Source organism: Trichosurus vulpecula, chromosome 3 (assembly GCF_011100635.1).
Source record: "Trichosurus vulpecula isolate mTriVul1 chromosome 3, mTriVul1.pri, whole genome shotgun sequence".
Taxonomy (NCBI): Eukaryota; Metazoa; Chordata; class Mammalia; order Diprotodontia; family Phalangeridae; genus Trichosurus; species Trichosurus vulpecula.
Window position 1 is genome coordinate 40,894,534 of NC_050575.1, and position 14,435 is coordinate 40,908,968.

Here is a 14,435-nt window from a genome sequence, read left to right on the forward strand (position 1 = left end):
AGGGGCAGGAACCCAAAACACTTAACTTTAACTGTACCACACAGGTGAGAGACTAAGGGTGAAAGGCAGTGCTTGGTCTCCGGGTTTATTAGCCTTAACATATATGTATCGGGGCAGCTAGGTGGCACAGTGAATAGAGCACCAGCCCTGGAGTCGGGAGGACCTGAGTACAAATCCAACCTCAGGCATTTGACACACTTACTAGCTGTGTGACCTTGGGCAAGTCACTTAACCCCAATTGCCCTGTCTTCCCCCCTGCAAAAAAAAAAAAAAAAACAAACAGAAAAAAAAACGACATATATGTATCCTTGGGGTTTAGGCTATACCAAACAAAACTGGTTTTAACCAGCTCGCAGTGTACCTCCCAGTCCCAACACCCTTCACACAAATCAAAAGCTATCTTGTCTCTGGGATGTATAAGACAAACTATAAAGGAATTGGCTGCTGTGGCTATTGTTTGAGTTGAGCATAGAAAGGAGTTCAGTGTCATTGGATCTGCAGCAAAGTAACTTCAGTAAAACACAGAAACAAAATCAGAGTCCCCATGAAAAGCAAGAGCATGGTGCTTCATGCTGCCATCTGTGTCTGGTTGAAGTAAAAAATCAGACATGTCAACAGGAACCATGTGAATGGACTCAGAGCATCTTATTTGGTTCCCATTCATTATCTAGTGTTCCTTGTGGAAATAAATCAAGAAAGGGTACAGGCCAAGGTCAAGAGTTGTTCTTCCCATCTGCTTCCATATTTCTTTTTTGAGTTTATTTAGTAGTGAGCTGATATGGTCAGACCTGTACTTTAGGAAGATCAATTTGACAGCTGAGTGATTGGAATGGGGAGAGCTTTGAGGTAGAGAGATTAACTAGCAGGATACTGCAGCAGTCCAGGCATGAGGTGATAAGGACCTGCTTCCAGAGTGGTTGTAGTATCAGAGAATATCAGAGGACATAGAACAAGGTAAAAGCAACAGGACTTAGATTGGATGTTGGAGGATAAGAGAAAATGAGCATTCAAGGATGATACCTAGGTTGTGAGCTTGGATGACTAAGAGAATGGTGGTATTGTTGACAATAATAGGGAAGTAAGGAAGAGAGAAGGGTTTGAAGGGTAAGATAATCAGTTCACATGCCCAAAGACGGGGGGAGGGGGAGGAAGGGGGGTGTTATAAAGCCATGCATACTTTGACCTAGCAATGTCACTACTAGATCTATATCCCAAAAGAAATAAAAAGAAAACAAAAAGGAAAAGGACTTAGATGTACAAAAATATTTATACCAGCTCTTTTGATGGGGCAAAGAATTGGAAATTGAGGAGATGGCCATCAGTTGGGGAACAACTGAAGCAGTTGTGGTATGTGATTGTGATGGAATGCTATTGTGCTATGGGAAATGATGTGTGGGATGCTCTAGGGAAAACCTGGAGACACTTGCATGAGCTGATGCCAAGTGAAGTGTACTGTGTACAGAGTAATAGCAATATTATAAGATGACCATCTGTGAGCAGTACAATGATCCAAGGCAGCCTTGGAGGACCTATGATGAAAGAACTGATGGTGGCTGAATACAGATTGAAACATACTTTTTTTATTTTATTTTTCTTGAGGTGGTTTTGTTGGGTTTTTTTTTTTTTTGGTCTGTGTTTTCTTTCACAACATGACTATTCTGGAAGTGTTTTGCATGGTATAACCTATATTGCATTGCTTGCCTTCTCAGTGAGGAGGCTGGGGAGGGAGGGAGAGAAGTGGGAACTCCAAAAAGTTTAAAAAACGGATGTTAAAAAATTGTTTTTACATGTAACTGGGGAAAAATAAAATACTAAAGAAAAAGAAAAAAAAAAGATAATCAGTTCAGTTTGAGACAGTTGTTTTTAAGCTATCTATGAGACACCTAATTCAGTATGCCTTACTGGCAATCTAGAGAGGTTAGTGCTGAAAAGTAGATCTGAGTGTTATCTCCAAAGAGGAGATAACTGAAACTCAAAGCTGATGAAATCACCAAATACAGTGGTGTAGAAAGAAAAGAGACAAGAGCCCAAGACAGAACCTTGGGAGCCACTGTTGTTAGTGGGAATGAGCTGAATGAAAATCTCACAAAGAACACAACACAGAGAAGGAGGGGACAGATAGGTAAGAGGAAAAGCAGGAAAAACCAGTCATATGAAAATCTAGAGAGAGATTCAAGGAGAAGTTGCAGAGAGGCTAAGGATGAAGATTGAAAAAAGGCCATTAGATTTGGCAACTAAGAGATCTTTAGTGACTTTGGAGAGAGGAGTTTTAATTAAATGATTGGTCAAAATTGTGGAGACACCGATTTTAGATGGCCTAAAGCAGTCAATTCATTGTTTGCTTGATTTCTTTTTCTCATTGGGTGCTTTAAGATCTCTTTCCTGCTGTGTACATTGTTAGGGGCGCTCTGGGCCTGGGCCCCCCGAGAGGGTAGTGAGACGCCAGAGAGTCTGGACCTGCTGACGCGGCAGTGCCCGTGTGGCTTCCACCACGTCAGTACCGGGGCGGCTCTTACTGGAGGAGCTCCACCCTCGGGGAGGAACTGGGGAGGAGCCAACCCGAAACACCCAACATAAGGCGCTCCCCAGAGAGGGTCAGTGGGATTTGTGTGAGATTTCTGGTACGCCATGCAATAAAGCTGCTTGTTGACTCCGGCGTTCTGCCTGGTGATTCTCCTCTCGCATCCCCCGAGAGGAGCCGGAGACGTCCGAAGACCCGAGGGCAGGGTGAGTGATAGGCGGTAGTCGGGGAGTACGGGGTGCCAAAGTGGGGCACATCCCGTCCGGCCGCCGACAGTACATGACATACTTTTTTTTATTTTGTATTTAAGTTTTTAATATGTTTCGTCTTTTCTCTAGCATATATTTAAGTTTCAGTATTTAAATCTAAAATAAAATTTTAAAAAAGATCTCTTGTTGGGATATTTATGTATGTTTTAATTTCCTTTGAATTCTCAGATTTGCTGATGTGTATAGTAATTTTGAATACTTCTAATATTTAAAGGTCATAGGATTAAAGGAACATAGATGTAGAACCAAAAGGGTGCTCAGAGACTATCACCCAACCACTTCTTTTTATTTCCTCTCTGCTGTGAATCCTTGTTCGTTTCTCATTTTGCTAAAGTTATTTTCTTCTCTTTTACTTGATCAGCTGAGCTAATGCTTTTTCTTAATGATTTTTTTTAAAACTGCAGCTCTAATCTCCTTGGAATAGGAATCTCTAAGGCAGGAACTCCCCCCACCAGTATAATTTGCATTGTTCTGCAACCAGTAGTCCTTCAGAGTTACTTGAGACACTGAGAGGTTGTCAATCAAAAAACATTCATTAAGTGCCTCACAATATGACAGGGGATATAAGATGCAAACAACTATATACAAAACAAACTATACACAGGAGAGATAGGAAATAATAAAGGTAAGGCACTAGAATTAAGAGGTATTGAGAAAGGTTTCCTATAAAAGATGGGATTTTAGTTGGGACTCAAAGGAAGCCAGGATGGTCAGTGGTCAGAGCAGAAGAGGAGGGGTGTTCTGTGCATGAGGGACAGACTCATGTCTTGTTCATGGAATAGCCAGGAGGCCAGTGTCACGAGATCAAAGAGTACATGTCAGGGATTAAGATGTAAAAAGAGTGGAAAGGTAGGAGAGGGCTAGGTTATGAAGGACTTTGAAGGCCAAAAACAGGGGGCTTTGCATTTGATCTTGGAAGCTATAGAGAGCTGAGAGTGGTTGAATTTTATTAACTAGAGCAGTGACGTGGTCAGACCTATTTTAGAAAAATCACTTCAGTGACTAGATGAGGGATGGATGGGAGTAAGGAGAGACTTAAGACAGGCAGACCCACCCACACACAATTGTAGTAGTCCAGGTGTGAGGAGATGAGAGTCTGTATCAAAGTGGCCAAAGGGCAAAAGATTAGATGGGAAAGGGGTGAGGGATAGTGAGGAATAGATGAATCCTCTGTTGCAAGCATGAATGACTCACCCAAGATCACACAGACAATATGTACTGGAGGTGGGACTTGAATAGCTAATACCTAACATTTATATAGCGTTTTTAATGTTTGCAGAGTTCTTTACGGTGGTTAGCTCATTTGGTCCTCACAACAACCTCATGAGATAGATACATTCTGTTATTAGCCCTGTTTTACAGAGGAAACTCATTAAATCCACACAACAACCCTGTGAGATAGAAGGAGGAAGATTTGGCTGAATGACTTTTTCTGAATCACATAGCTAGGGAGGCAAAATTTGAACTCAAGTCTTTCTGTCTCCAGATGTAATGCTCTATCTACTGTATATCACAGTGACTCTTTAATCAGTTATTAGACTTTTTTTAAAAAAACATCCTTAGCTTTTCTTTTAATCAGTTTTATACTCTTTTTATTTTCATCCAAAGGGGCATTTTTGTACTTGTTTTAGAATTGTTGATTTATTTTCTAATGTTCACTAATCCTTTCTTTTCCCATTTTGTTAGGAATATTTGTTAAGATACTTTTTTACAAATATAAATTTCTTTTAAGGACTATTTTGACTTTATCTCAAATGCTTTGGTGCATTGTTTCATATAAGAGAAAATGAAAGATGTTGATTCCATAAAATTAAGAAGTACTGTTTTACCGTGGTGGCCCAGCTTTGACTGCATTCAGTGCTCACTCTGGTAATAGGTATAGGCAGTTGGCATTGGCTGGTCAGTCAGACTTCACCTGGCCAGGGAAGGGGCCTTCATGGCTGCAAGTGACCTGGATGGGGCAGCAGCCAAGGAGACTATACATCTTCTGGAGGAGACAGAGAGTGAAGCTGGGGCTGGCCCCAGGTGTCATGCTGCTTTCCAGGCTGATGTGGTCAAGGCCAGGGCAGTGTAGGGGCTGATAGATCAAGTCCAGGCCTGTTTCTTCTGCCCATCATTGGTGGTCTCTTATGCCAGGATCACTGGGGATGAGTTTTTTCTCCAAATGCCTGAGGATTACTGGGATGAAATCATTGCTGTCAACCTCAAGGGAGTTAGAGCCCTGGTATCCAGTGGCTGTGGTGGCTCCATCATCAACATCAGCAGCACCATAAGAAAGGTGGGGAACCTGGGACAGGCAAACTATGCAGCATCCAAAGCTGGAATGGAAGGAATGAACCAAAGTATGTCCTGGGAACTTGGACAACATGGAATCTGCTGTAACTCCATCCTTCCAGGTTCATCATAAGCCCCATGACAAAGAAAGTACCACAGAAACTATTGGACCATAACTCCACAAATTCTGATAAGCCATCCGGGGGTTCCTAAGGATGCGGCAGATGTGGTGGCACTCCTGGAATCAGGTAACAGTGGATACATCACAGGGACCACTCTGGAGATCACTGGAGGTCTCTTCATGTAACTCCCACAGCATCCCAGGACACTGAACTCATCCCTTTCCCTAAGCAGTACCATGGCCAGACAAAGGAAGATTCAGATGGAGTGTAGGGGACCAGCAACTGTATATTGGGAAGTTATATGAAAAGGGTGTCTGTGACCCTAATAAATTCCAAATCTTCCTACCCAAAAAAAAGTATCTAACACAAAAATTAGTGCAGTAAGAATTAGAAGGGAAATAGCTGGGGGAGGAGGAATCTTTGTAGCAGGTTTCTCTAATAAAGGTAGAAAACAGATTCAAATATATAATTGGTGGTTATCCTTCGTTCTCAAAGAGGACCAAAATGATATCACTATGTTAGAGTCAAATTATAGTGTGTCCAACTATGGCTGATTAGATCAATATGAGCTTGGGATGCTCTAACACAGGTCAGGCACAAATATATTAACATTTGGGGTGGGTTCTCTAAATTTGCACATCTTGCATTTCTTCTGAGCTACTTCAGTTCTACTTTGCTTATAGAGCACAGCACCTTCTCTGATGTGGGCATGCCATGCTGGGTGGTTCTTACCAGGGTCTCCCATGTTACAGAATCAATTCCAAAGTTCTTAAGAGAGACCTTGAGAGTGGTATCCTTGTATCATTTCTTCTGACCACCATGTAAACACTTGCCTGGTATGAGTTCTCCATAAAATAGTCATTTTGGCAAGTGTACATTTTGGCATTTGAACAACATGGCCAGCTCGTCACAGTTGCACCCTCTGCAGTAGAATTTGAATGCTTGGCAGCTTAGTTTGAGAAAGGACCTCAGTGTCTGGTACCTTATCCTGCCAGGTGATTTTCAGAATCTTCCTAAGACAATTCAAATGGAAGCAATTCAGTTTCCTAGCATGGTGCTGGTATTCTGTCCAGGTTGCACAGGCATACAACAATGAGGTTGGTGCAATGGCTCTGTAGACCCTCAGTCTGATAGTCAGTCTACCTCTTCTCTCCCACACTTTCCTTTGGAGCCTCCCAACCACTGAGCTAGCTCTGGAAATGTGTGTCAACTTCGTTATCAATATGTATGTCCCTGGAAAGTATAGTGCAACAGTAAATGAACTTATCCATAGTACTCAAAACTTCTCCATTTGCTGTAACCAGTGGTTCCACATATGGATGGGGTGGTGCTGGCTAATGGAGCACCCTTGTTATCTTGGTGATAAATGTTGGGTCAAAATTAGAACAAGCAACAGAGAATTGATCCATACTTTGTTGCATTTCAGCTGCAGAGGCTGCATTGAGTGCACAATCATCTGCAAACAAAAAGTCATGCGCCAATACTCCCTCTACTTTAGTCTTGGCTTGCAGGCTTTTCAAGTTAAAGAATTTATGCTCAGTGCGGTAGCTGACCTTGCTGCTGCATTCTTCCTCAAGGCATTTGACAACATGGCTGAAAGTACCACGCTAAAAGGTATGGGAGCAAGTGCACAGCCTCGTTTCACTCCATTGGTGACTGGGAAGGCTCAAGAGCAAGCAGGTCCTTGTGAAATTGATGTACAATGCTGGTGAACTTCTTTGGGCAACCACATTTTGACATAATTTTCCATAAGCCTTTGTGACCAATAGTATCAAAGGCCTTGGTCAGAACTACAGAAGTGGTGTATTGTTCCATTCTGCTCCTTGTATTTCTTTTGGAGTTGCCATAGATAGCAAACACCATATCGACCATTCCTCTGCCCTTTCTGAAGCCACACTGACTCTCAGGTAGATGACCATCTTCCAGGTCAAGGATCACCCTACTAAGGACTCTGGAAAGAATTTTGTTAGCATTGACTAAGAAAGAAACCCCCTGTGATTGTGACAGGACAATCTATTACCTTTATAGAGATGAACAGTGGAGGCATCCTTGAACTTCTTGGGGATAACCTCCTCCTACCATATATCCCAGGAAAATCTCAGTCAGCTTTTGTATGGACACCCCACCTTGTAAATCTCAGCTGGAATAGAATCAGCACCAGGTGCTTTACCACACAAAAGGAACCTAATGGCATTCAAAACCTTTTCTTCAGTTGGAACTTCAGTTAGGGAGGGATTGACTTCAACCCGAGGTAAACTGTTAGTGGCTGCAGCATTGATTGATGATGGTTGAGAACATTATGGAAGTGTTCAGCTCTTCTCTGTGATTATGTCCTTAACACTAATCAATGTAGCTTCATCGCCACTGAGTAGTTGAGATACCATACATCTTTGGCCCATAAATAGCCTTCAAGGCATCATAAAAATGCTTTGGATTGTTGCTATCAGCAAAAAACTGAATTTGATCTGCCTTCTTACTGAGCCAAGAATCTTGCATCTCTCTAAGCTTCCCTTACACTTTACTTTTGATGGAATTAAATGCTTAGAGATGGATGAACTATCCTGCTGTTAAACCCTCATTTTCATCAAAATAGTCTTGATGTTTGTGAGTGTTCTGACCCAGATAAGCAAATGCAGTGCTATATACCAATATCTCTGAAAGCTGTCCGCTCCTTTTCTTCTCCACTGTTGCCAACTGTGTGTTGGCTCAACTTTCCCTCCAAGTTAGTAGCAAACTGTTCCCGCTCAGCGAAGCTCTCTAATCCATTTACATTAATTCTTCTAGTAGTCATTTTGCCTTGGGGCCACTGCGTTTGTTGAATGTGAATATTTAACTTGGAGGGGATGTGTGTGATGAGTCCAGCACTTTGTGCCACACATTGCCTTCATCACTCCCACATCCTGTCTGTCTCTTTTCCTTGCAATGACGTAGTCTGTTCAATGCCAGTGTTTGCTGCTAGGGTTTTATTGCATTTCGGTAAACAGAAGACAGTGTTGGTGATGAGAAGATCTTGAGATACAGAAGTCTTCAGTAGTAAGTGACCATTGCTGGTGCTGTTTCCAACTCCATTCCTCCCTAGGACTCCCTGCCAATTCTGGTAGTTCTGAGCCTACTCTAGCATTAAAGTCACCCAGTATTATAGCTTGGCCTCTTTTGGCACATTGATGGTAAGGGTCTCCAGGTCTTCATAAAATTTATCTTTAAACTCATCAGGGTTTGTCATGGTGGGAGCACAGGCACTGATGATGGTGATGTGGCATTTTCCTACAAGTAACAATCACATTGTAATGTTCATTCCTTTTGGTAGGCATAGAAACTTGTTGACTAGATTAGTTTTGATCGCAAAACCAAAACCAAGTTTCATGGTGCTCCCCTTCACTGCAGCCACTCCAGAAAAACAGATATCCAGCTCTGACTTCAGTAAGCTGGCCTTCATTTGCCAGCCTTGTTTCATTTAGGGTTGCTATTTTAATGTGATAACCTGCTGAGTCCTCTCAGACCAAGAGCTGTTCATCTTTAACGTCTACTGGATTTTGTGTTGTCTATCAGTGTGCACACATATCACGAACCAGTGGTGAGTGGAATCATCTTTGCAGAAGTTTTTGTACTTTTTTTGTGTTTTGACTGCAGGTAGGATCCTCACCTGCCATGGTAATCAGGCCAGGGTTGGTTAAGCAGAGTATTTTTAGGGCACCTTTTCTAGCCTCTTCCTCACACCAGGAAGTGAGTAATGCAGTCCTTAAAAGGCTGCTCAGACACCCAGGGGGATGCCGAAACCCACTGCTGCTTCCAGTGAAATGTTGACCCTATGGCCTGGGCTGCCAGTGTGCGGGGTGGTGACTACAGCTTGCAGTGTATCCACACCTGCTGCTTCGTTGCTTGCCTGTCAGCACAGGACTTTGAGATAGGTAAAAATGGTAAAATGATATGGGTGATGTCTTTTGATTCGTGCATAAATTGGATTTAAGTGAAGCAGAGTTTCATGAAGTCGTCGGCTTCACTCTCTCTTCCAGAGTCATCACAGTCCCGTGGCAGGACAAAGTCAAGATGACTGGTGATGGCTCAAGATATAGTGGATGACCTTGATGTCTTCGATGTCTAAGTGCTTCACATCGCCTGCTTCAGCTGCCTTCATGGCTGTTGGAACAAATTGTTCTCATCTGCCCATTCTACCAAGGGAAGTCTTCACATACTTGGGGTAGACACCCTTCTTACTCACCGATGGGTTTGAAACTCCTCGGTTACCCTCAACCTGGTTTAGCCTGTCTGCCAAAACAGCTTACTGGGATGTGGCCGCTGCACATGCTACAGCTTCTGGGAGCCACAGGTGAGAGTTAGGTGGACCAGGTGGACACTAAAGTTGGAAAGCAGCCCTCACACCAGAGATGGAAGTCTTCCCTGGACACACCTTACACCCCCAAATATATAATAAGAATATATAAATGGCCAAAGGATATAAATAACCAGTTCTCAAAAGAAGCAAAACATATTCTTAATTACCATTCTCAAATTCCTTGCCCACTTTTTTGAATACTACTCATTCTTGTGAGATCTCAGCCCTAGCTTAACCCTACCATTTCCTACATCTCCTCTTTTCCTACTCTCTAGATGAGAGCCTAGCTGCAGGATGTCTCACAACTTACTGATTGGGTACATTACTAATTATTTCATCTAACCTCAGCTGGGCCTTTACTTCAGAAAAGCTATTCCTCCTTGACTGCTTCTCTGTCTCACTCCTTGCAGAAGCTATTCCAAACCTTCCTTTCCTTCCTCTTGCCCCTCAGACCTGCTCCTTTCCATCCCCTCACCTGAAGACCTTTCGTCTTTGGTGAGAAAATTGAGGTCTTTTATTGTGAGTTTCCTCTTTCCTCCTTTTAAACTCAGAACCCCTTGACATCATCTCCTACTTCCATACCTGTCCCCAGGCTCTGACAACAGAGGGGAAAAGGGAAATAAGCATTTATATAGCCTCTCCTATGTACCAGGCACTGTGGAAGAACTTTTACAAATATCATCTCCTTTGGTGTTTCTCTTCAACTATACCTTTTCTCTCTCCAGTCTTAAAGTCCTCCCCATCTACTGATTCCTTCCATATTCAGATATGCCCAGTGAGTCCTTGTCTTTAAAAAAAAAACTTCACTGGACTCTGCCTCCTCAAGCTATAGTCCTTGTGACCCCTCTAGCTACTCATTGAAAAAGCTGCCTCTCCTTACGCTCCTCAACCTTTTTCTGTTTTACCTTATCTAGATTTGCCAGTGGTCTTTCAAGTGCCAAATCTTCTTGTCAGCTTTCTTCCTTAGAAGGCTGTCAGCCTCATTTCACCCCATTGACCATTCTCTTCTAGAAATTCTCCTTTCTGGATTTTCATGATGCTTTTATTTCCTGGTTCTCTTTCTGCCTGTCTAACCATTCCTTTCTAGTCTCCCTTGCAGGTTCATTGTACATGTAACGCCCCCAAGCTGTAGATGTCCCCCAAATCTCTGTCTTAAGTTCCCTACATTTTTTTCCTCTGCATTGTCAATGACCGTGGCTTTCTAGGTAGCATACTGCATAGCAGGCTTGACACGGAATCAGGAAAACCTGAATTACTATATGGCCTCAGACCCTAGCTCTATAACCAAGTCACACAATCATTTAACCTCTGTTTGCTTCTGTTTATTCATCTGTAAAATGGGGATATTAATAGTGCCACTTATCAAGATGTTTAGGATAAAATAAGATATTTGTTAAGTGCTTTACAAACTTTTAAAAGTGCTATATAAATGCTAACTCTTAACAGTATTAATATTAATATTATTAAGCTTATCAGCTCCAGTGGGTTTAATTATTATCTGTTTGCAAGTGACTACTAGATCTTTGTATCCAACCCCATTCTGTCCCTTGAACTTCAGTCATGTAACACCAGTTGCCTGGTGGACGTTTCCAGCTGAATGTCCTGGACATATCTGTCTCAAAGTCAACATGTCCAAAACCAAACCCTCCCTCTTTCCCTTCCAAATTCACAGTACTTTAAAATTCCCCCTTTTTATATTGAAGACACTATTTTTCCAGTTGCTGGGTTCATAACCTCATCATCATACTGATCTCCTCACTCTACTTCACCTCGCAATTTTCATAAGTCACTTAACAATCAGTTGCAAAATCTCACTGTTTTTTACCTCTACAATATTTCTCTTATCCAAGTCCTTCTCTAGTCACATAGATATCCTTAATTGGGCTTCCTACCTCAAATCTCTTACCATTCCCATCCATCCTATCTAATGTTGCCAGAGTAATTTTTCTTAAGCACAGATCTGAGGTTTCTTCCCTAATGAGTAAGTTCCAATGGTGTCCTTTTGCCTCTAGAATCAAATATAAACTTCCTGAGTTTAGCTTTTAACAGCTTTTCCAACTTGGCCCTCAAGTGCCTTTCCATCCAACTTCAAGAAGTAGTGGAGGACAAAAGAGTCTGGCTTTCTGTGGTCTGCAGAGTTGCAAAGAGTCAGACTTGACTGAACAAATGAACAGCCACAACCTTTCCAACCTCGCTAGATATTAGTTGCTCTCTCTGCCATCTAGCCAAAATACCCTTCTCTGAGTTACACACAACACTCCATCTCTTGTCTCTGCACTGACAATCCCATATGCCTAAATGCATTCCATCCTTAGCTCAGTGTCATAAAACCTCCCTCTTCTTTTAAGGTACAGTTCAGGCATCCTCTTTTACTTTTCCAGGATCTCTATAACTATTTGTACCCTACCTCTTAAATGTCCTGGTATTTAACTACTTTGTACGTATTTGTATTTGCGCTTTATATATTTATGTGTGTACTTTCTTCCCTAGTTAGAACATAAACTCATTGCAAGTAAACTGTTTCTTTAGCAGGCACTTAATAAACATTGGTTATGAGAAAATGCTCCAAGTCATAAATAGTAAGATAAATGTAAATTAAAACAGCTTTTAGGTTCTACCTTACACCGTTCCAATTAGCTCAGTGACAAAGGAATGCAGTTGTTGGGGGTTCTGGAGAAGATAAGTGCTGTAATGCATGGTTAAAGGAGCCATGAATTGATGAAACCATCTTGGAAATCAATTTGCAACTATCTACAAAAAGTTACTAAACTGTGTGTAGCCTTTGAACCAATGATATCACTGCTAGTCATATAACTTAGAGATGAAAGAAAGAAGGAAATGGCCCCATATCTACAGAATTATTCATTGTAGCAATTTTCTGTTGTAGTTAAATACTGGAAGTTATGGGATACCAGTTAATTGGCAATGATATATAAAAGTAGTAGAATATTGTGCTATAAGAAATGACTAGAAGGACATATTCAGAAAGGCCTGGTAGTACTTGTATGAACAAACATAGACTGAAGTGTGCAGATCTAGGAAAACACTTTATACAGCCTTGTAAAGAAAAACAACTTTAAAGACTTAAGCGATCTTTGATCAGGTCAGGTACCACACCAAAATTCCAGAGGACCAATGATGAAATATGGTTCTAATCTCCTTATAGAAAGATAATAAACTAAAGGTGCAAAATGAGACACATGGTCAACATAGGATGTGTTTTTCTTGACTATGCTTATTTGTTAAAATGGAGAGTTTTAAAAGAATTTGTGATGGGAGAGATAAGTGGAATTGATGAGGAAGAGGAGAGATAGTAATAATGATGCTCCAAAAAGAGCATCAGTGAAACATTTTTTAAAATATACAGAGAACAAGAAGTAGTTTAAATGGAGACACTGACTAGTGGAACAACTTTGAAACTAACGTGATGAATTTATTATTATACTTTAAAAAACCAAGCTGTTTATGACATGGATGTTCAGTCCTTTTGTTCTTTGCATACGGAAATGTTGGTTGTCAAGTTGATACAAAAAATAAAAATTTTAAAATAGATAAATTGTGATCTCTAAGTACTAAGTAGGTTGAAGAATAAGCATGATGTAGTAAATAGAGCTCTGGAATGGGAATCAAAGGAGAACTGGGTTCGGTTTCTGTGCAAGTCGTTTAACTCTGTGCCTCAGTTTCCTTAGGGTTGGATACAGTGACTTTTGAGTTGCCTTCCACTTCTAAATCTATGATTGTATGACCTTAAAAAATTTTAAACTTTCTCCTAGGATATAATTTACATAGAATCAGTATTGTTAAATGAGAAGAATACTTGACTTCATTCAGAAAATTTGAATCCTCATAGGTGGCATAGTGGATACAGTAATCAGGAAAACCTAGGTTCAGATCTCACTTCAAACACTACCTCTAAGTCACTTAATCCCTTAATCTCCATTTACTTATCTCTAAAATAAGGAGATTTGATTCATTGGCTTCTTAAGTTTTATTTATCTTGTAATCCAATCTTGCATCCGTCACTTAACAGTTTTGTGAGGATGGGAAAGTCATTTGAACTCCTGGAACTTAGTTTCCTTAACTCTAAAATAGGGACAGGGTAGATTATTATCTACAGGGTCATCATTCTACATTTTATAGGCCATGGCTAAGAATGATAGCTAACACAGTCAGGATCCAAAAGAAACTTGACAGACTAGCTAGAGTATTAAGATTAATTCAATAAAATTATATTCAATAGAAATAAATGTAAAGTCTTCCACTTAGGTACAAAACAATCAGCTTCACAATATAAGAGGGGGGAACCATGGTAATACAGTAACTGTTTAGAAAAAGTTCTGGGACTTTTTAAGGACGACAAGCCCAGTAGGAGTCAGTAGTGTGACATAACAGCCAAAGGAGTCCATTCAATCTTGAACTGTATTTAGAGAGAGATTGCGTCTAGGAATGAGGATATGATAGTCCCGTCATTCTGTCAGACCTCAGATGGGAAAATGTGTTGATTTCTGTGCTTCACAGTTTAAGAAAGACATTGATAAGCTGCAGAATGTCCTAAAGAGTGCTACTAGAGTGGTGGAGAGCCTTAAGCCTGTCATATGAGAAGTGGTTGAAGGAACTATGGATGTGTGAGCTTGAGAAGAGAAGATTTGCAGAGGGGGAAGAGGGTGTAGTGTGGAATAATTCTGTCTTCAGGTATTTGAAAGGTTGTCTTGTGGGGGACATATTAGACTGTTTCTGTTTAGCCCAGAGGGTAGAACCAGGAGTAATAGGTGAGTGTGCAAAGAATACAATTTAGGCTTGATGTCAGGAAAAACTTCCTAGCAACTAGAGATGCCCAAAAGTAGAATGAATTGTTTCAAGAGGTGGTGGACTTCCTTTCCTTAGAGGTCTCCAAAAGATTGCTTCTTGTCAATTTG

At 41.1% G+C, this 14,435-nt stretch overlaps 1 protein-coding gene and 1 pseudogene across 6 annotated transcripts in view; both read left to right on the forward strand.

Annotated features, from left to right (window-relative positions):
- The window catches only part of RALGAPA1 (Ral GTPase activating protein catalytic subunit alpha 1), a 339,477-nt gene that overhangs the window by 255,998 nt on the left and 69,044 nt on the right, over positions 1-14,435 (forward strand). The window lies entirely within an intron of this gene.
- On the forward strand, positions 1,312-5,371 carry LOC118841121 (annotated as a pseudogene).